The 22,610-nt window shown below is 33.4% G+C and overlaps 1 long non-coding RNA gene across 1 annotated transcript; it reads left to right on the plus strand.

The window, feature by feature from the left end:
* The first annotated feature begins 4,870 nt into the window (after positions 1–4,870).
* LOC143251457 (uncharacterized) lies at positions 4,871–8,603 on the plus strand. The gene is made up of 3 exons (XR_013028571.1): positions 4,871–5,010; positions 6,409–6,517; positions 8,349–8,603. It is a non-coding gene; the product is annotated as an uncharacterized LOC143251457 (long non-coding RNA).
* The last annotated feature ends 14,007 nt before the right edge of the window (positions 8,604–22,610 follow it).

Below are 22,610 nucleotides of genomic sequence, written 5' to 3' on the forward strand. Positions count from 1 at the left end.
TCACAGAAGTTTTGATAAGTTTAAATTAAAATCGGTTATTTTATCAAATGAATATTCAAATTTAGCATTATAAATTACAACTAACCTTTTGATATCCACACTGGCCTATTGAAATACATTGTTACTTCAAGTAGGTTTCTCGTGATCACAAAGTACATTACGTTGAAAACTCCAAAGAAAAAACCTTAACTTTTTTATATAACAGTCTGATGGCAGTAGTAGTAGCTTGGCCAAATTGTTGCTCTATGAAGTTTGTAGCGATTAGAGGAGCTGGATATCCAATAACCAAACTCTCATTCGAAATGATGCTTCTTTCATCAAATCGATAAATTAAAGTAAAACAATACATAAGTTATGAGGACGTCACTCTACGAACCAAGAACACATTTCAAAGACGAAGAGAAGTATCTATGATCATATTTATTAAATTAAACATTTATAGAAATATAAAAGAACGTTTCAAAAACTGAAATGTCACAGTAACAAAAAATACATTAACGAAAGCTTACATTACTTATATTACTAGTTTGTTAAATGATTTATGTTTAAGTTTTGGATGTTATTCTTCTCGGTTTATTGGTAGTTTAACTGAGAAATGGACATGTTAAGATGCTGGGTACAAGAGTACCTTAACAGCAAATAAAGAGATAGACAAGCGTAAAGTCGGAACACGCAGTTGGTTTGGGTTCGAATCTCCGTCACACCAAACATGCTGGCCCTTTCAGAGATGTTGGAGATATGAATGTGGCATGCAATACCACTATTCGTTAGCAAGTTGGCACTGAGAGGTGATGACTAACTACCCTCCCTCCACTCTTATATTGTTGAAGAAGGGACGGCTATCGCAAGTAGCCCTTGTATAACTTTACTAAAAACTGAAAACAAAACAAACATATCACAATATACTTATCCAATGTAACAGTACTTTTTTATATAATTGTTTCATTATGCTGATGGTATGAGTAGCCTAGCCCTCAAAGAATGAGATGCTAAAGTCTTGGATAATTTTTTTATATTCTGTATTGATGTTGAGGTCCACACACATGTAATAACTACAGAGTAAATGCTAGAAATGTAACAATATAACGTATGACCGGACAAACAGAATTAAGAAACGAAAATAATTACACGTTTTTTTAAAAACAGATTTGGATTTTTTGTAATAAGTATTCAAAAACTTGAATAACTCTGATTATTAATTAATTTTTCACAACTTTTTTTTATTTTGTAGTGTAGATTTTGTTTTGGAATTTCGCACAAAGATACTCGAGGGCTATCTGTGCTAGCCGTCCCTAATTTAGCAGTGTAAGACTAGAGGGAAGGTAGCTAGTCATCACCACCCACCGCCAACTCTTGGGCTACTCTTTTACCAACGAATAGTGGGATTGATCGTACATTATAACGTCCCCACAGCTGGGAGGGCGAGCATGTTTGGCGCGACTCGGGCGCGAACCCGCGACCCTCAGATTACGAAGCGCACGCCTTAACGCGCTAGGCCATGCCAGGACCGGTATAGATTTTTGAATTAAGTACAATTCTATACAGTGGGCTATCTGCGCTTTGACCTCGGCGAGAATACAGTTGAGAACAGCTCTTTTGGTAATGAAATCCAGCTATTACATTGTCTAAAGAGTACGTCTAAAACGTATTAACAATAAGTAGTATTAGTAAAATTAAAACACTGGTGTGATTAACAGCAATAAGAACTTTTCATGTTAACGAAGTACATCAACTGTTATATACCAATAATAATGAGAGACAAAATATTTCCCAAAACGCCATTTGTATGTCCAGCCTCATACTATATGTAGTTCATGTGATTTTATCAAAGCAACAAAGTAAGCTGTTTTAGACTGATTGAGACAACAATACTTTTTTCAGGTCCGGCATGGCCAGACAGTTAAGACGTTCGACTCGTAATCGTAGGGTCACGGGATCAAATCCCCGTTCCTCCAAACATGCTCGCCCTTGGGGGTGTTATAATGAGACGTTCAATCCCACTATTCTTTAGTAAAAGTATAGCTCAACAGTTGGCGGCGGGTGGTGATGACTAGCTGCCTCCCCTCTACTCTTACACTGCTAAATTAGGGACGGCTATTATAGATACCTCTCGTATAGCTTTGCATTAAATTAATAAAATCAACAAACAATACCTTTGCGGCTATTGTTAATCAAGCTTTTCACTTAACAATGTTATATCGGTTCATGACGTCACTCAAACAAGAATATTTTATGCGCATAGTAACAGCGATATTTCACTTAGAAACGGAAAAGAAAGTTAAATATAAGGCGTACAGTGAAAACAAGAATAAATATCTATGGCTATTTTAAGTGAATTAATGTACATTTACATTAGTTTACTGTTTGCTTCATGTTCTTCAGTAGACCACAAAATTATACATGGTTCTACTGTTACAATAATCTGTTCGAAAGATATTCATAATAAAGAAGGAAAATTAATAAATTGGTACACACCTCTGAATGAAATAGTGACAAGAAGGGAGAGAATACAAAGGAAAGATGGCGGCGAATTATTGTTGACTGATGTGCAATTTGAAGACGCGGGAGTTTACACATGTGAAAATGGTGAAAGCGATTACAAGCATAATGTCATAGGTAAACTAAAAGTTTTTTTTATGATTTTAGGTCTTATTTTCATTTATTAAATCATATTAATTTAACAGAAATAACATTTAAATCGAAGTCACCCTTCTCGATTTTGAATGTACTTCAGCCGTTACCTTTGAATTTGATATTTCACCACCATGCGTATTGATTGAAAATGAATTCCCTCCATATTTACTGTTCGGAAAGCATTTGAATTATAGTTTAACTGACAATATTGATTATTAATGTAACCACATGTTTGCGATATTTTTGTTTAAGCTCATTTGAATGCGTTGGTTAGAGTTATGCAAAATGTGATTATTCTGTTTTAGCAGCTAACAATGTTAAAAGTAAAGGTGATGCACTTTGTCAAATCAATCTCACGAATACAAAGTTTTCTTTAAACTTTCTAAACCTAGAATTGTAAGGTATCAGGGTGGTGATGACTAGCTGCCTTACCTCTTGTCTTACACTGCAAAATTAGGGACGGCTAGCGCATACAGCCCTCAAATAGCTTTGCGCAAAAGTCAAAAACAAATAACAGTACATAAGCCTAAGTCAGAAAAACAGGGAGAAAAGCACCCACATAAACGAGCACAATCATCAACCTTGCGTTATTGAATATAAATACGACTCTGGTCACAACATCCCCTTTCATTCATTTTACATTATATTTACATGAAGTAAAATCCCTCTATAAACAAGTAAGCTGGTTCTTTACTGCATTCGTTCGTAAATGATGTTTCAACTCATTTATTATTGACACGCTTAAACTTTTATATATCAAATGCAGTTCTCAAACCCCCCACTCGTACATTATAAATAATAATTTGTGTTTTTCTCTATTTTCTTTTCGTACAAATCCTTCAAAACTTTCTTAAAAGTTAAATTTGCTTTGGCTCAGACTGGAGAATATTGTGTACATTTAACTACCACAAACACCAGAAGAATTAAATAATAATATGCTTAACATTTCGTTTCTAACATTTTTTCCTGAGCGATTTGGTAACGTAAATATCACTTAATAGAATATTCAATAACAAGTGAAAGATACATTTATGTTAAAGCGATTCATTGATGACTTGTTTATGGTAAATCCTGTTATTTTTGCTGGTATTATTAAGACAAGACTGAATTGGTAAGAATAACCATAATTCGTTATAATCCAAAGAAAGACTTCGAATCCCCATCACACAAACATGTTCGCCCATTCAGTCGTTGGGGCGTTGTAAAGTGACAGATAACCCCAGTATTGTGGGGTTATCTAACGAATAGTGGGATTGACCGTCACATTATACAACCCCACGGCTGGGAGGGCAAACATATTTAGCGCGACGCAGGCGCGAACCCGCGAATTACGAGTCGCACGCCTTACGCGCTTGGCCATGCCAGGCCCAAATTCTTATTAAAGTACATTATTGTAGTAGGTAAGAGTCTATCTGGTAACGGATCCTGGTACACCTGTTTGTTTGTTTTTTTGAATTTCGCGCAAAGCTACACGATGGCTAGCCGTCCCTAATTTAGCAGTGTAAGAATAGAGAGAAGGCAGCTAGTCATTACCACCGACTTTCAACTCTTGTTTGCAAGACACCTTCAAATCATATACTGACACATTTTACCAGCGTAATATTCCCAAAATAACCTGTATTTTCATAACTGACATTAGAATAAATAGTGATACCAGTTTTACATTAAACTTTGCCAAGTACAAATTTTGAAAGGAAAATTCCAAAGTAAATGAAACGTACCTCAAGGGATAACATAATTGTTAAGATACAAATTATGTGTGCTTTCATAAAATTCCAAGTTTCTGTGATTAGTTTAATGAGTTGATTCAGTTATTAATTATATAAAGAAATAAAAATTTGCTGTTAAGAAACCGTTTTGAAGAACGAGTTTATTTTTCTCACGAATCTCGCGCTGTGTAAAACTTTCTATTCCTATCGGTTACAGTAAATGAGCTAAAAAAGATTTAACTTTCTCTTGTTTTCTTCAGTTTATGTTCCAGCAGAAAACCTCACTTGCACTCGAGGATACCGAAGAGATGCTGACAGGTGTTGTAAGTATATATTACACACAATAACGTTAATAGTTTCCATAAAACACAAAAGATGAAAAACTTTTAATATCATGTAGTTTTGATACAATAAATTTGTTTTTTGATAATAAACTCATTGAAAGGACTATAAAAATTAACACTGAGTAAATAAATGCTTAACTATGTACTTTTAACGGTTTTAGATCCATGTCCTCCTGGTCACTATGACAATGGATTACAAACTTACTGCCTACCGTGCCCAGGAGGGACTTATATGACATCTTATGCTGCTGACGCCTGTATGCCTTGTCCTGGAGATAAAATTACTGATGACGAAGGAGCTGATAATAAAGATCTTTGTAGAAGTAATGGTTTTCTTTTATTGTTTCTCTAAAAGTTAAAAATGTTTATTTTTGTTAAAACACATTGTTATAATAAGACACTTCATAACTTCCATGGTTTTAGTGTATTAAACAGCTTTGCTTTTTCGGAAAAGCTTTTCCAGGAGGTGGCAACAATTGTTGTAACGACATAGTGTGTTAATATTTCTTTGTCAAAATCTTATATTTACATAAAACATATATATGACAGAGTGGTATTGTTTTGGTAAAATAGTTAACAATTACATATATATATATATTGCTACACGAGGGCTATCTGCGCTAGCCATACATAATTTAGTAGTGTAAGATTAGAGGTAAGACACCTACCGCCAACTCTTGGGCTACTCTTTTACCAACGAATAGTAGGACTGACCGTCACATTATAACACCTATAAGGCTGAAAGGGCGAGCATGTTTGGAGTGACAGAGATTCGAATCCGCGATCCTCGGATTACGAGTCAAACGCCTTAACCTACCTGGTCATGCCGGGCCTTTAAACAGAGATTTTCCAAAGTTTGGTTTTAAGAGAAAGACTGCTAACACTATGAAGAAAACGTTTACTCAGAAATTATATGTTTACATAATTGTATTAAGTTATACGACTCAATGTTACTTGGCGCCACTATTTTCATATTAAGATACCATTGAAATTTCAAATATATTTTAAAATGTCTACTTGGTGATTCTAGTACATAATGAGGTGTTAATCAGTAAGTTGTTTAACATTATCTTATAATGAGAGTTATAATAATTTTATATAAATCTTTCTTTACTGGTAGGACGCTCGACTCCTAATCTATAGGTCACGGGATCGAACCCCGTCACACCAAACATGATCGCTCTTTCAGTGATAGCGTTATAAAGTGACTATCAATCCTTCTATTTCTTTGTAAAAAAGTGTCCCAAATGTTGGCCTTTGGTGGTCACAACTAGTTGCCTTCTCTCTGGTCTTACACTGCTAAATTAGGGATGGCATTACGACCCTCACATTACGAGTCGAATGCATTAACCTTCCTTGCCATTCCGGGCGCTGTTTAATATAAAAATACATTATAAATGCAAGAAATATCGTATTTGTATCTCTCAACGACTGATACGTGTAATAACGTTTTAAAACGTTATTCTCTGCTTGTCAATAAAAGTGTTAATACCCATACCAGCCATTCTGAGATATATTTTTATTTCCAGTGGATTTCTCATCGTGAAGATTATCGTATTTATTGAATTAAAATTTTAAATATGTTAAATTAAGATTATTGTTGGGTTTAAAGAATTATACACATTACTATTATTGTTAACTTACATTTGAAACTTTTTTCTCTGTTTTATGAAATCGGTAAAGTAAGTAAACTAATTTTAAATACGACTCTCTGTCTTAAGATCCAACTGAAGTGGTTCCGAAAGCTACGCTCCCCTCAGTTTTAAAATCTACAGTTACAAGATACGCTTGGTGGACAGCACTCATTTTGATATGTCTTATTGCTTTGTGGTAAGTTACATGTTATCTTCAATTTCTTTATAATTAAAGTATGTGGAACACAGGAAGTAATCATTTGAAGATATTGGTTTCTGTACTCACACTGCTGTTAGAAACATCTGTTTTCACGTGAGGTACTATATTCATGTATCTGTCTTCTCACGAGACACTATGTTGATAGATCTAATTTCAAGCAAGGTGTTTTAATTTGAGATCTCCACCTTTATATGACGTATTATTTTGGTTCATGTGAAGTACTACGTTCCATGGGTCGAAACATTACAACTGAATACACTTGTCTAAAGATTCCATACAATTATTTGTTGGTTAAGCATGAAACACATTTATAGTTATATCTGTAACCCATTATCCATAGCTTATTTAATAATAATATGTATTTTAATGGTCTTGAAACACGTGATTCTTACTTATTTACTTTTTGTAATGATCGTGCAGCGTTCTTTGTTGTTTCTACAACTGGAAAGAAAAAACTCGGAAAGAACGGAATGTTTTAAAAAACCGTGTCGAACACAAACAGCTTGGTGATGAAAAGATATCCACTTATGAATTGGATATATTGGAGGCTATGCCACTGATCACTGAAAGTGGGAAGAAGGTCCCAACAAAGAATGTTAAGAAGACAAAAACTAATATATTAAGAAAGCAAAAAGTGGCCAAACGAACAACCCTGGAGACGATATATGAAAACGACCTGGAAGAAAGGAATACTTTGGTTCGAAATTCAATTAAGTTCTTATTCATCTTACGTTATAATTAATATTTGATACAAGTGAATTTACATTTTTACAGTTAAAAACATTCCATTTTAATATAATGAACGCTACGTCAAACTACGTGTACAATATTAAACAGATGTTGCATGTTTAAAATCAATGTTGTTAATACCTTGGGTTATCCACAACTACTGAAAAAGATGCGTTCAGATAATCTTTAATGTTCAGAATCGTTTGAATACATGCGATTTGTTTTCCAAAATAAACCTACACGTGTTCGATACCATTGAGGTCTGATAAGTCTGATTACCTTTACTAATGTTCATAGCATTAATAACATCTGGAAAACATATAGATCAGAATGTCCTTTTGTAATTTTTCATTCACACACATACTACTACTACTGATAATGAATTATTGAATATTTTAAAGCACCATTAGGTGCGTGATTTACTCCAAAGTTGCAAAAAAAAAAAAAGACAGTTTGAAAACTATTTCTTACTGTAACATAAAGTAAATAACCAGTCATTTGTAGTTCAGATAACATAACTTTTCATGCTTAAATTATATAACAATAAATTGAGTAGAACACTTGACATTTAATTATAACCGTACTTTCATCTTATCTAGTTATATAACAATAAATTGAGTAGAACACTTGACATTTAATTATAACCGTACTTTCATCTTGTCTAGTTATATAACAATAAAATGTCACTTGACATTTAATTATAATCGCACTTTCATCTTGTTATAGTTATATAATAATAAATTGAGTAGAACACCTAACATTTAATTATAACTGTACTTTCATCGTGTCTAGGTAATAATATAAACAATCTAGTTATCCTTTGTGAACGTGTAAAATATAAATGGAAAACAGTATTTAAGCTATTGTCTGCTGTATATCATTCTTTATTAACTACATGAAACAATGGTTGAGATAATTTTCCTAGTTTCCATAAAACATTTATGAGATAACTGAAACCAATTTCATAATTTATAGTTTTCATAGAAACATTTATTTGTTTTTATGCATGTTATAGTAAAATTATTACTCAAATTTTGAGTGTTGCGCCACTAAACACAACTATATTCTTCATCTTCAGAGAGGAACACCAGGATCGAAACAAACAAAAGCTATTGAAGAATATATACAGCGACCTCTGTCTGATAGACATGTGAAAAATTATGATGAACTTATTATCATTAAACCAAACAGTAAACAAGGACATCACAAGGAAAACGTTGTTATTCTTATTGAAAATTCTGACAACCAAGATACGTTTATCATTGGAAAAGCTCGGAAACCAACCCGATGTTTCTTCAAAACAGCGAAATAGAATTAATAAACGAATTTATAAAACCGACTTTGTTAATATGTTCTCTATAGAGTTAAGAGAAATCAAGATGGATTTTATCTCCACACTATACAGTTACACGAATGGGATTGATACTCACAAAATTGCACAAAATATTTAAATTCACTATCATTGATATTATTTGTTTATCAGAAACTTACACAGTAATTTAACTATTTACGTTTATGTACAAGAAAATTGAATATAAACTTTGAAAACTTAACGTTTTAACATATCGGAACATTCATAACTATTATTGAAATTTAAGAGACTGTGGCTTTAGTTCAACAATTCAGAAGCGTTGTTTTCATGTTTTTATGATTTTTTTTTTCATGCGGTATTTACTTATTACGACATATAATGTTAAAACTTGAATAAAATATTAAACCAAAAGTAATGAAATGTTTGTTTACTTATTTTTCGCCCATTCAAATGTAACAGCTATTATACATTAAATGTTTATTTCAGTAATAATTGTGTTTGTTTATATTGTTTGTAATATAGCTGTAAGTATATTAACTGTCACAATATACGTCCAGCAATTCACAGTTGTTACACTAAGATTTACATGGTTGTTTGTTTTTTAATTAATTCGTCCTGACAGAAAATGAAGGACAAAAACTTAATACAACTCATCACACGATAAAACGAATATTTTGTTAGTTTAAGAAAGAAATGTTAAAACTAAACCGTCCTTTTAAATCCGATGCAGAATATCCCCAATCAGGAAAACTTCAGATTTTTTCTCTCTCATGAACTACATTTTTCAGGAAAACAATTTTCAACTCACAGCAGTACTGATACATAGTGCAGAATAATTCTAATATTTTAACTACCAAAGATTGCCATCGTGCTATTAAACAGAGAAGGATAGATTTAGAAAATCAGATGCTTCATTATAAAGTGGTTATTTCTAATAATTTTTATATTTGATTAAATATTGATTTCGCTATTTTTAAGGGAATTGTTAGGAATATTGGACAAATCTAATAACTGTAAAAGAGGGAGCTCTATTTTTTTCATCAACTGCCTGATCAGAAAATGTCAGTTGATAAATAATTTTTTTGTTTGAATTTCGCGCTCTGCTTTACGAGGGCTATTTCCGTTAGCCGTCCTTAATATAGCAGTTAAAGACCCACCGAAGATTGTAGGGTAATATTTTAAGAATAAATAGTGGGATTTACCATGACTTTATAACATCCTCTACCGACGAAAGGGCGAGTATGTGTGACGTTGATTCGACCATGCAACCCTCAGATTATGGGACGAACATCATTACCACATGGCCAATTAATGAATTATGAAATTTTTGAAAAATATCGTCCAATTTGATAATACAAAATATATTATTGTATTTACAACAAAAAATCATGTAATCCACTTTCTTAGAAACGTTTATCATTTATACTTAAATAATTAGGTTGCTCCCTTACCTTCAGTCAAAACATAATCATATTCAAATAATGACGTATTCCACTTACCTTGAACAAAATTATCTTCCTATTATGCTTCAAAATTGAATTGTATTTTGTATTTTGTATTTATGAGTTATACCGCTAACAAAATTAAATTCCATAAAGCTTCTTTATTTTGTATTTCACATGATTATTTTGCTTTTAGGTTTTATTTTGCACGTCTAGTTATATCAAAGACTAGTAACAAAGAATAATATTAATAAGTTTCAGATATTTAAAGTACTAATTTATTTTAATACTCGAGTCATCATTCAAAAGTATCATCTGTACTATTCAGTACATGATATACATATATCTAGGTATTTATATAAATTATACAATATACTGTAGAAAAAAATCATTTTTCAGAGTGAAAAAGCTAATCAAACAACAAGAACCTAGATATGAAGTTTTTCGTTTTTATTTTTTTACCTTGGATACTTTTTATCATTCATCATTCAAACTTTTTATCATCACTTTCGTAAAGTGCATTTTTTTAGTTGACTAATACAAAATCGGAATTCGATTATTTAATTTATCGTTTCTTTCTTCACTAAGAGAGCACGTCCTAGTGTTAACGTACCTGGAGGGTTCATTATTCGCGTCTCGCTGTCAAAAAATTTCTAACGCACTTTAGGAAAATAGATCCGCTACAAGAGGGACAGTAAAATTCCAATACAGTTGACAATTAATACCTTTTTTAGCTGTCTTTTCTCTAGTTCAGAATAAACAACTGCTGAGCTCATAAATTCCTTGCTTAGCTTCACGCTAAAATTATGAAACAAACAAAAATACCTTCACTACGTTTTTATGATCCTTCAAACACGCACATAAGATTATTTATTATACTTTTCGTGATGACACCTTTGTATTTTATATTTCATCAACCACTTCATTGTAACCTTGGCTTTACAAAAAGAAACATTCGAGGTTATTAAATGAAGTGTTATTTATAAGAGAGCTTCTCTTTTCAGTAAGCACGGTTTTCGTAAACTAAATTATGACGGTGCTATAATTAAGGAGTGTCTTTGAGGTCTTATGAACATGATAATCCATGTTAAAAACTGTGTCTAACAATCGATACTGCACATTTAGCTCTAATCTTACTGTAATTAATATACTCATAAACGTAAATAACAATAAAGTATCTATTTTCCTTAAATTCTTCAGCACCTTTATTTTGTAGAATGTGTAACCAAAGTCTATCGTTTTTCTATCTTCCTAACGACAAGAAAATCCACTTGTAGAGAAAAATATATACACTGCTGCCAAAAATCTTAAGGCCAATCAACATAAAGAAAAAAATATGCATTTTGCGTTGTTAGACTCAACCACTTATTTGAGAAGAGCTTCGAAAGATGAAAATAAGAAAAGGGAGAAATTTTTTTTTAATATTTAATAAGTAAAATGTAAACACTATGAAATTAGCCTAAATACTAGCTGGTCAAATGTTTAAGACCATACCAAAAAGAAGTCCTAAAAGAGGTCTCAGTAGTGAGTTGCACGACCGTCATTGCGAATAACTTCAAACATTCGCTTTGGCATGATCGATATAAGCGTTTGGCTGACTGGAATGTTATTTCAAGTGATGAAGATGGCTTCACGAAGAATATGCACTGTTTGGAATTGACGTCCATTTCTACTGACTTCCCTTGCCATCCACCCCCATAACATATTCAATTGGGTTCAGTTCGGGCGAACACGCTGGATCATCCTAAAGTACCACGTTATTCGCCATGAAAAAGTCCTTTGTTCTGAGGTCATTGTGGATTTCAACGTTGTCCTGCTGAAATATCCAGTCATTTCCACACAAGCGAGGGCCTTCAGTCAATAAGGATGCTCTCTCCAACATGCCAATGTAGCCAGCTGCTGTTTGACATTCCTGTATAACCTAAAGCTCCATTGTTCTATGGAAGAAGAAAGCACCCCAGATCATGATGGAACCTCCTCCACTGTGTCGTGTAGAAAATGTCTCCTGTGGGATATTCTTATCGTGCCAGTAATGTTTGAAGCCATTTAGACCATCCAATTTATTTTTTTTTCTCATCAGAGAATAAAACGTTTGTCCACTTTTCTACGTCCCATGTTTGGTGCTTCTCAGCAAAGTTTAACCGAGCTGGAAGGAAGCGTGGCCTTTGAAGACATTTACGGTTTTTAAAGCCTTTCTCTCGTAAATGCCGTCTTATTGTTTTTAAGCTGCATTTTGCGTCCGTAAGAGCCTTAATCTGGTTCAACGATCGGCTGTTGTCTTGCCGGACAACCCGTCGAATCCTCCTACTCAACGTTGGCGAAAATTTCTTTAGCCGACCACTTGAAATTCTCGTTCCGTATCCCTCAAAGTCTTTTAAGAAATTTGCAACAGCAGTTTCACTACGCTCAATCTCACCAGCGATGGCACGTTGAAAGAGACCTTGCTTTTGCAGCTCGACAATTCTGCCACTTTCAAACTTTGTAAACTTTTCAGCCTTTGCCATGTTTTTCCCCAAAGTAACACAAGAGATGTCAGTGGGAGATATTGACAACGCTAATGCTTGAACACAAATGACTAAATTTCGTTACGTGTTTTCAGATTAACGCTTCGTTTCAGTATGGTCTTAAACTTTTGACCAGCTAGTATTTAAGGAAATTTCATAGTGTTCACATTTTCCCCATTAAATGGTAAAAAAGTTGTATTTTTTATTTTCCCTTTTCATATTTTCAACTTTCGAAGCTCTACTCAAATAATGGTTGGGTCTAACAACGTAAAATGTATATTTTTCTTTACGTTCATTGGCCTAAAGATTTTGGCCAACAGTGTATTTGAAAAATAACAAAAAAGTCACCTTCACACGTTTTCGAACACTGCAAATCAAATAAAAATAACATAACCATAAAAAACACTCAATTACTAAATAAAGAAACTAACATAAACAAACTCAAAATTAAAGAAGCCTCACTTATACAACAACTCAAGCCCAAAATAAACATCAAATATTTAAGCACGTCCTCTACATTCCTACAATCAATTACACAACCCTCTTCAAACATGTGGTCAGCTATCAGTCACCTCTTTCTTTCTTTGTGAACATGACGATGACCGAAGAAGGTCGAAACGTTGTTCGCTTCACTTCATAAAATTTTTTCCTAACACATACAAGCAGTTTTTAAATATATACGTTTTTCTATCAGATCTCTAGAACATGGCGTGTATAAAATTCAACTTGTTATGTATTATTCTTTATCCTTGACGAGTCTCCTCTTTGTTCCGTTACTTACTTTAATACGTATTATATTTACGATATTTTGCAACAAGATTGAAACGAACAATATTCTTTTTTAAGGCAAATATATTTTAATAAAAAATTACAATTTATGAAAACTGTTATCACTAAGAGTTATTACAAATGATGGATTGTATACAACAGTTTTATAAACTTACAGACGTTAACACTGCCCCTCCTCGCTAGCTAGTTTGATAGGTTGCACATCCTTACAAGCTGAATTTTTCCGCCGAATATATTTAATATTTTCGAAGTAATAATTAAGTAAAAGTTGATTAACTGAATTTGAACAGTTTGTAATGTTAAAATTCTATAAATGTTGCTAGTCAAAGTGTGTAGTTTTCTGATTAGTTAGAGGTAATCACAGATGTTACATAACACTCTGACTGTAGGTGACTAACAATATTCTTCATGTATTACTGTCTCTCGGTTTTTATATGAATCAAGCGCGTCGTTCGAAGTTTCAAGAATGTTCTAGCGCGTTTTCGTAAAAGAAATATTGTTGTGTACTACTCTAAAAAACCTTCTACAAGTTTCGAAAAAAGGCTGGACTAGAAAAAAACAAATACCAATCAAATTAAAGTAATTTTACTTTTAAAATTTCGTCGTTCTCAATATTTCATGATTGGTCATGTTAAAATAGTTTCAAAATACAGTCGAAGTTTCTAATTTTGCTACCATTACGACCAATATAAATAAGATCACAGATGTATTTCAAGAATGACTCCACTGACACAATTTCATGAACATATAATTTTATGTTGTTTTTTCTCTTCTATTTAATACAAAGTCGATTTTCAGCTATAAGTGAAATGTGGGTGTACAGTTAGAATTCCATTACCACTTGACATTCCTTCAAGCCTTCTTTTGTTAATCATTTCATCTGTGATTCTTAAAAAACTATAGTAACAATTATTTGGTGCTTTTTAAAAACAAAACTGATTTTATCATCCATTACACAGATATTTGTTTGTTTAACGTGTTTTATCTGTTTTTACAGCAGTTTCTTAACCACATATTTGTGATTAAGATACGTAAAAAGGATTGGTAAACTTTTCCATAATGATAATCGCTTCCTGCAGGTGGACTGTTTGTGTGACGTCTAAAATTAACAACATTTACGAGTTTAAAAACACCTGTTAGCAACAAATATTTTAGATCTTCCATACTAAAAACAGTTGTATCCATCTTAATAGAAAAAAGTGTTTTCCTGCCTCGTTATAACCACGATAATCTAAGTCACCTAGGAGGTAAAATACAGAGTAATGGACTAATAAAATGGACAATTTTGTCAAAGAGTTGTCATTGATGGTGTCTGTTTGCAATATAACACATTCATACAGCTGAACAGGGCAGATATCTATTGGCATCTTATGGGTTTACCTTTACCATTTTCGAAAGAGCTGATATCCTACAAAGCTATGTGAAGCAAGAGATGTAAGACCTGTGGGTGTCTTAAATAATATTACTGTTTCCGAAGGTGTTCAGATTCGTATGCTAAAGTCATGTATATATTTATATGGCTCTTATAATTGTGGTAAACTTTATATCCACAGATAAAGTATTTATACATCTTTCTAAAACAGATACGATCTGGCAGACACCTAGAGATTTCTGGAAGAAAACAGTAGCGTGGGTTTTGTAATGCGCTTTGTTTTCTACTGGATTTTTTTTTTTAATTTCGCTCAAACTACTCGATTGCTATCTGCGCTAAACGTCCCTAATTTAGCAGTGTAAGACAAAAAGGAAAGCAGCTAGTCATCACTGCTCACCGCCAATTCTTGGGCTACTCTTTTACCAACGAATAGTGAGATTGACCATCACATTAATGCTTCCACGGCTGAAAGGTTGAACATGTTTGGTGTGACCGGGATTCGAACCTTAGATTACGAGTCGAACGCCTTAACCCACCTGGCCATGCCGCACCTTTTCTATTGTAAAACGAATAACTACTTTAAAAATATCGTGAAGCTTTCACGTTCCATTGTGTTTTCAGTTTTTTACAGGGTTTTCTTTCATTTTCTTTAATAGTGTGATTAAATTTTCTCTTACATATCCTCTAATTAAATGTAAATCAGTTTTATCTTTACTAACTTTAATTGACCTGTACTCTTTATTTTTATAATTTTAATCACCAAAGTATAAGTTTCTATAATTATATCTCTTCTTTATGTAGTGTACTTTCGAATTTTGTCTCTATCATCTCACTGGCAAGGACTCGAATACACTTTTATCCTTTCACCAAAAGTACTAACATCTGTACAGTTTATCAAAGTACATGTATTGTCTGTATTGAGGGTAAAAATACTGGACATACTCACTTCTTTATTAATTAGTTTACTGTTTCTTACTTCTCATCCGACTTATGTGTCTGATGGTAAAAATAATGATAATTTAAATAACAATGATTTTCAAAATCAAGTGTAGTTGTTTCTAAAGACCGTTAATTGTGTAGCGTCGCATATCTTACTGTACACGTTATTAACAACACATTGACAATTTAATTTGTTTCGTAAAAGATTTATAAAATTATTGCAAATGTCTCAAGACAGTGAAATATTTCCGACGACTTTACTAGGAAATGACAAAACTTTATAATAAACTTATATTTTTTAAAAAGCGGGTTCTTTATGAAACCCCTCGGGGGTATTCCGTGATGTCTTAATTAACTGCTACATTTCAGTCTACGTTTTTATGAAATATCTAATTTATGCAGAAGATGGTGATGAGGAACCAAAGGACGATGAAGACCTTTAAAGAAGAATATTTTGTTTTCCGTAATTAAAATAATATTCAAAATTACTACATGTACTTCTGTAAGGTCCCCGAAAGTGTTCTTCATAAGTAAATGTAACCTAAATTAAGGGTATGAAATATCTTTATTTCTTGAAATCCATATGTCACTCTGGGTTGAAGTGTAGAGAGTGTATAGTACTTCTCGTACGTTTTAATGACGTCACGACAGTACAAATTGCAACGTGAAAGCTTCTCTTATGTGACGTCATTTTAATGTCTAATGATTACCTGCCAGACAACTCTACTGTACCGTGGTGCGAGTAGTTAAAATACATGCTTCGGTTTCTTTTCGGGGAAATAGCATACTTCAAATGAAATCAAGTTTCCGATTGCGGTTGAGTCGTGGAGAACCTAAAGATTTCACAGGTGGGAATTTCAAATTGGGAAAACGAAAACGTGATCGAACAAACCAGTTCTGTAATGTTTTTAAGAATTGTCTTAAAATGTTAATTCAGTTCTTTATTTGAAACCATATCATCAGTTAACAGTCTATAACTGAAAACTTCAATTTGTCTAGCATTCTAAAAGTATGTTAAACGGCAATATAATTTCGGACCCCAGACCACAGTCTGGGTAAGAAACAAATCAACAATATTAAGAAGTTCACCACTACTGTCTTATTGGTTAGCTTACCACCTGTTAACATGAAAGTTTTTGGCTCGTTTTCAGTTGCCGCAAAAATCGTGCTTCGGACTTTAGAGCCGTTAAAATGTTGATGGTCACATCGAAATATTCAATCAGAATAGCCCAAGATTAATCGGCGAGTGTTATTCAATTCTAATATATGTGTTAAAAATTAGGATCGGCTAGTGAAAATGGTGCTTTGTAGCTTTGCTCGAATGTTCTAAACAAACTATAGGAAGTGAGACAAAATGTATTAATTTTATACATATCATAAGTTATTTTACGAGTATGAATTAAGCTCAACCTATTTGCATATTACTGCAGACTGTTGTAACTGTATGGAAAACATATTCTGATTCAATACGATATCTGAAGTTCACATTTTAAAAGTTACCGTTTCGAGAATACCATTCAGTATCAGTACTGCTGGTGGGGGGAATAACGTAGTATATAGTTTGATTCGGATTTTAGCATAAAAGGCAACTGTATTTTTTATCTGCACACTTTGTTTTTCATATTTTAACTGTCTCAAAGAAGGCACATGCCAGTAGTTACATACTAAGGCTGAGCTTTGTTTGTGTGGAATTTTCCCCGTTTAGGTTGTGGTGACCTTCGATTTTGCCTTGCTATGGTTTTTTAACGTTGTAGTTATTAGTGTGTGTTTTCTTTGTTAAGTGGATTATTTTCATTTTTCTACAATCGATATCGCGAGAAACAGATGAAGATTCGGTTTGTTTTGTGTTACACAGTTGCTATGACAACTATAGACGAAACGTTAAAAATTCTGATGTCTGTCATGCCCCATCTTCTTCTCGCATGCTGAATACTGCAGTATATTTAGGATCTGAGAACGTAGAGAATCAAAGTAGTTTTATTTTCTAAATAAGTTATTCACACGCGTGCAGAATTAAACATTGAATAGCTCTGTATATATTATGCTCTATGTAAGATAATTTTGAATCTGTCAAGGATTGTTGCGTGTAAGTACAGTGGGATTCCTTGATCCAGAGACCAAAACACTCTCAACTTAAATACCCTTGGTTAATTTTTGTGTAGGCTTAGAATAAGTGTAAGAAATACAGATGTACAAGTTTCATGTGAAGTTGATCTCCCAATAATATCTATAAATAAGGAAAACATAATACAGATATCATGACAAAACTGTTTGGATTGTCTTTAAATTAACCGAGAACTTGGAAGAAGATATAATTTGTATTTTGTAAAAGACAGTATTACAAATCATGTACATTCATTTGTCAGTAAGACGATGGTGACTGTTAACTTTAATTAATTAATTTAATTAAGAACAGTCAACAGATGTTCATGAAAACACATAACTATGATTAAAGTGTTAACTGATACAAGTAGAAATACGCAATTCATCTTAGAGCAAGAATATGAAGTTTATTAATCATACCTACTAATTTATTTTATATTTACTGTTTTTATTGTGTCAAACCTGAGATATTTTTAGAAATAATGAAACCAATTTAGATGAAAAATTTATTGACTGTAAAGATTTTTGTAGAGTTTGTGTTGCTGTTGTTTTTATATTGTCTGGAGAAGTTTTCTGATCTATATATTATGTTTGTAATTAATCGCAAAGCTACAAAATTCGGTATTTGTTCTCAGCCCACCATGGATATAGAACCCCGCTCACTAAAGTTGTAAATCCCGAATACATACCGTTGTGTCACAGAGGGGTCTACTATACATACCGCTGTGTCACAGAGGGGTCTACTCTACATACCGCTGTGTCACAGAGGGGTCTACTCTACATACCGCTGTGTCACAGAGGGGTCTACTCTACATACCGCTGTGTCACAGAGGGGTCTACCCTACATACCGCTGTGTCACAGAGGGGTCTACTCTACATACCGCTGTGTCACAGAGGGGTCTACTCTACATACCGCTGTGTCACAGAGGGTCTACTCTACATACCGCTGTGTCACAGAGGGGTCTACTCTACATACCGCTGTGTCACAGAGGGGTCCACTCTACATACCGCTGTGTCACAGAGGGGTCTACTCTACATACCGCTGTGTCACAGAGGGGTCTACTCTACATACCGCTGTGTCACAGAGGGGTCTACTCTACATACCGCTGTGTCACAGAGGGGTCTACTCTACATACCGCTGTGTCACAGAGGGGTCTACTCTACATACCGCTGTGTCACAGAGGGGTCTACTCTACATACCGCTGTGTCACAGAGGGGTCTACTCTACATACCGCTGTGTCACAGAGGGGTCTACTCTACATACCGCTGTGTCACAGAGGGGTCTACTCTACATACCGCTGTGTCACAGAGGGGTCTACTCTACATACCGCTGTGTCACAGAGGGGTCTACTCTACATACCGCTGTGTCACAGAGGGGGGTCTACTCTACATACCGCTGTGTCACAGAGGGGTCTACTCTACATACCGCTGTGTCACAGAGGGGTCTACTCTACATACCGCTGTGTCACAGAGGGGTCTACTCTACATACCGCTGTGTCACAGAGGGGTCTACTCTACATACCGCTGTGTCACAGAGGGGTCTACTCTACATACCGCTGTGTCACAGAGGGGTCTACTCTACATACCACTGTGTCACAGAGGGTCTACTCTACATACCGCTGTGTCACAGAGGGGTCTACTCTACATACCACTGTGTCACAGAGGGGTCTACTCTACATACCGCTGTGTCACAGAGGGGTCTACTCTACATACCACTGTGTCACAGAGGGTTCTACTCTACATACCACTGTGTCACAGAGGGTTCTACTCTACATACCGCTGTGTCACAGAGGGGTCTACTCGAGCTACCCAATTTGTACCACTTATTTATTTAATCTTCAACTTAAGTTAAATTTTAAAATATTCAAAACCACAAGTGCAGTGGCATGTTGTCAACTGCACATTAGTTCTTTAAGTCATGTGTTTCTTTGAATTTTAATTTTTAAAACAATATTTTAAATTATTAAACATGTAAATTTATAAATTACTAAGTAATATATCCGTGGCAATAGATATTTATAACAACTCACATTTTCCCTTAGTCTGCAATATTAAAAGTAAATACTAAATTGAAATACTGTTTTGATCTTCTGCAATAGCGGTGACGAAAGCAGTTTTAATTGTGAAAACTACCTTCGAATAATAAAACCAGTTATATTCTTGTTATGTAGTCTAGTAAGGTGTATCCTTAGGAAAACCTAGCTGAAACCCTCTTACATACTATATAGCTATAGTTATTACATAACAAAATACTTATGTTATATAATTGAGATATACCTTATTAAACTAACTGTGTCTAGGTGATTAATTTAATTAATAAAGTGTGTTGTTAAAGCTAGTAAATAGAAGTTAAAGATACTAGCTGGTTTACTTCTGTATAGTTTATAAAGATTTGTATAGGTTGAATTAACTAGTTTGATTCTTGTTTTATAGTTTAAAAAGGTGAATAATGATCTTTTAAAGTAAGTAACTTTGGGACTAAATAAAATAACTTAATTTCCTTAAGTGGAATAAGTCAGATTTTATACTTTATTGTTAATGTCTAATATGAAAATGTATTATAAAAGCAAGAAATATCGTACTTACTTAATTAAAAATTTTAAGATATTAAATCAAGATATCGTTAGGCTTAAAGAATTACACATTTTTCTGTTATTAATAACTTATATTTTCAGTTTTTTCTCGGCTTCACGTAATCGATACAGTACGTAAATCGGTTTTAAATACGACTCTCTCTTAAGATTCAACTGGTTTTTAAGCACCATTCCTCTGGGCTTCAACACCTGCAGCCGTGAGGTATCCTTGGTGGACGGTAGAGCTAGCTCTTATTTCGATGTTTTATTGCTCTGTGGAAAGATACATGTCATGTTCCCGTTCTTGATATTTAAAGTATGTGGAACACAAGAATTAATCATTTTATCATACAATTGTGGGAGGGTATCTGACTTCAATACCCGACTATCTTTTAATTGAATAGTAGGGTTAGGTGTTCAATTGTAGCGCTCTCACATTTCAAAATGTTAAGGTTTTCAGTTATAGCTAGCACTACTTACCGAAATTCTATATAATGATTAAACATGTTTTTCCTCATAGTTGCCATTATTTACTAAATTTTTGTGTGATGATTTTTCAAGTATTTCTCATAAGTAAATAAAATGATACAAAATACATTGTTTTAGATTTAATATATAATAAACTAAAAGAAAAAAACACTTTTTTGTTTCTCATTTTGTTGAACGGCAGTGTTATTTATATTACTTACCTAAATGTTTCAGTAAAGTTTGGTTTGTGTGTCCAAACTGCTGTTAGAAATATCTTCCTTCAATTGAGATACTATATTCATGTATCTTCTTTCATACGAGATATTATGTTGATACATCTGATTTCAGGCTAAGTATTAATTTAAGACCTCCGACTTTATATGAGGTACTATGTTGATACATCCGCCTTCATGTGAGATACAATATTTGATGGTGTGAAATAATGAAATGTTATGACTGAATACACTTGACTAAGGAATAGAGGCAATTATTTATTGCTTAAGCATGAGAGTACTGTTAAAATTATATCACTAGGTAGACTCCGTTTAAATAAATAAAGGAAAAACAGACAGAACTTACCAATCTGTCGACGATAAGTGAAAACAACCGAGAAGTAAAGAAGACAAGAAAGGCGGGAAACATTAGCAAGATTGCTTCTGCTTATGGTGAAAATATATGTAAAAAAATGTGTTGCGATAATTGCGAGTGATGACAAACCTCAAGGGACATTAAACTCTGATTCATGGATAAGAGTTTGTGAACGTATAAACCTGTTCTTCTTTACAGTATGAAGTATTTTTCAGGATAATTATGTATCCATTAATATCAATATTGTGCTCTTAATATTAAACTTTCATTTGTTATAAGTTTATTTATGAGAACATATATATTACAAGTACTGTTTCATTACTTTATTATGTCATCGAATATTAAAATCAGACATCATTGACTGAAGACTTAGTGATTGGACTTTGAACCTTTCGAAAGGGACAACAATCCGTATAGGTGATTACAAAAATTATGTCAGAGGTAAACTCAAAGCTGTTTTTCAACCATATTTTCATTTATTAAACGATACTAATTTAACAAAATAACATCTAAATCGAAATCGCCCATCTTGATTTTAAATTTCTTTCAGACATAACCTTTTCGTTTGATATTTCACTCACCATGCGTATTGTTTAAAAAATAATTGCCTGTGTATATGTAAGATTACACAATGTAACAAAATGTTTACCTTTCCTTGTTCCTGGGCACAAAATGTTATTTCCTAATTGCTTATGCCTAAGGTAAAAGGAAAAGGCCTATTCTTCTCTTTAAACTTTGCTTTAGTGGCATTGGGCTACCCGCTAGTACAGCGGTATGTCTTCGGATTTACAGCGCTAAAATTAGGGTTTAATTCCACTCGGTGGGCTCAGCAGATAGCCCGATGTGGCTTTGCTATAAGAAAACACATAAACACACGTGACCTGGGAGCGTATAACAAAAACATAATGGGAGAATATATTTGGGGGGCTAATACGTGAAAGGGATGTACATTACAGTAAATTTTTTTGCATAACTTTAGTATAAATACATGTAAATTTTGATTTATGTGTTGTTTTATTCAGACCTTATGTAAGTGAAAATGTGCAAATTTGCCCGTTTCAACATGTGTATTGACTACAAAATTATTTATATTACCCATGTATACGTAAGATTATGATGACAATAGTATCACTTTTAACTTAATTATTTCACAATAAAAAGTTTACATCAACGTTTTATGTTTTAGTAAACAACCAAGCCGGATGTTCATACAAATAAAAAAGAAAATTTATTCTGTCATTAATTATCGT

The sequence above is a fragment of the Tachypleus tridentatus genome, chromosome 6 (assembly GCF_004210375.1).
Source record: "Tachypleus tridentatus isolate NWPU-2018 chromosome 6, ASM421037v1, whole genome shotgun sequence".
NCBI classification, from domain to species: Eukaryota; Metazoa; Arthropoda; class Merostomata; order Xiphosura; family Limulidae; genus Tachypleus; species Tachypleus tridentatus.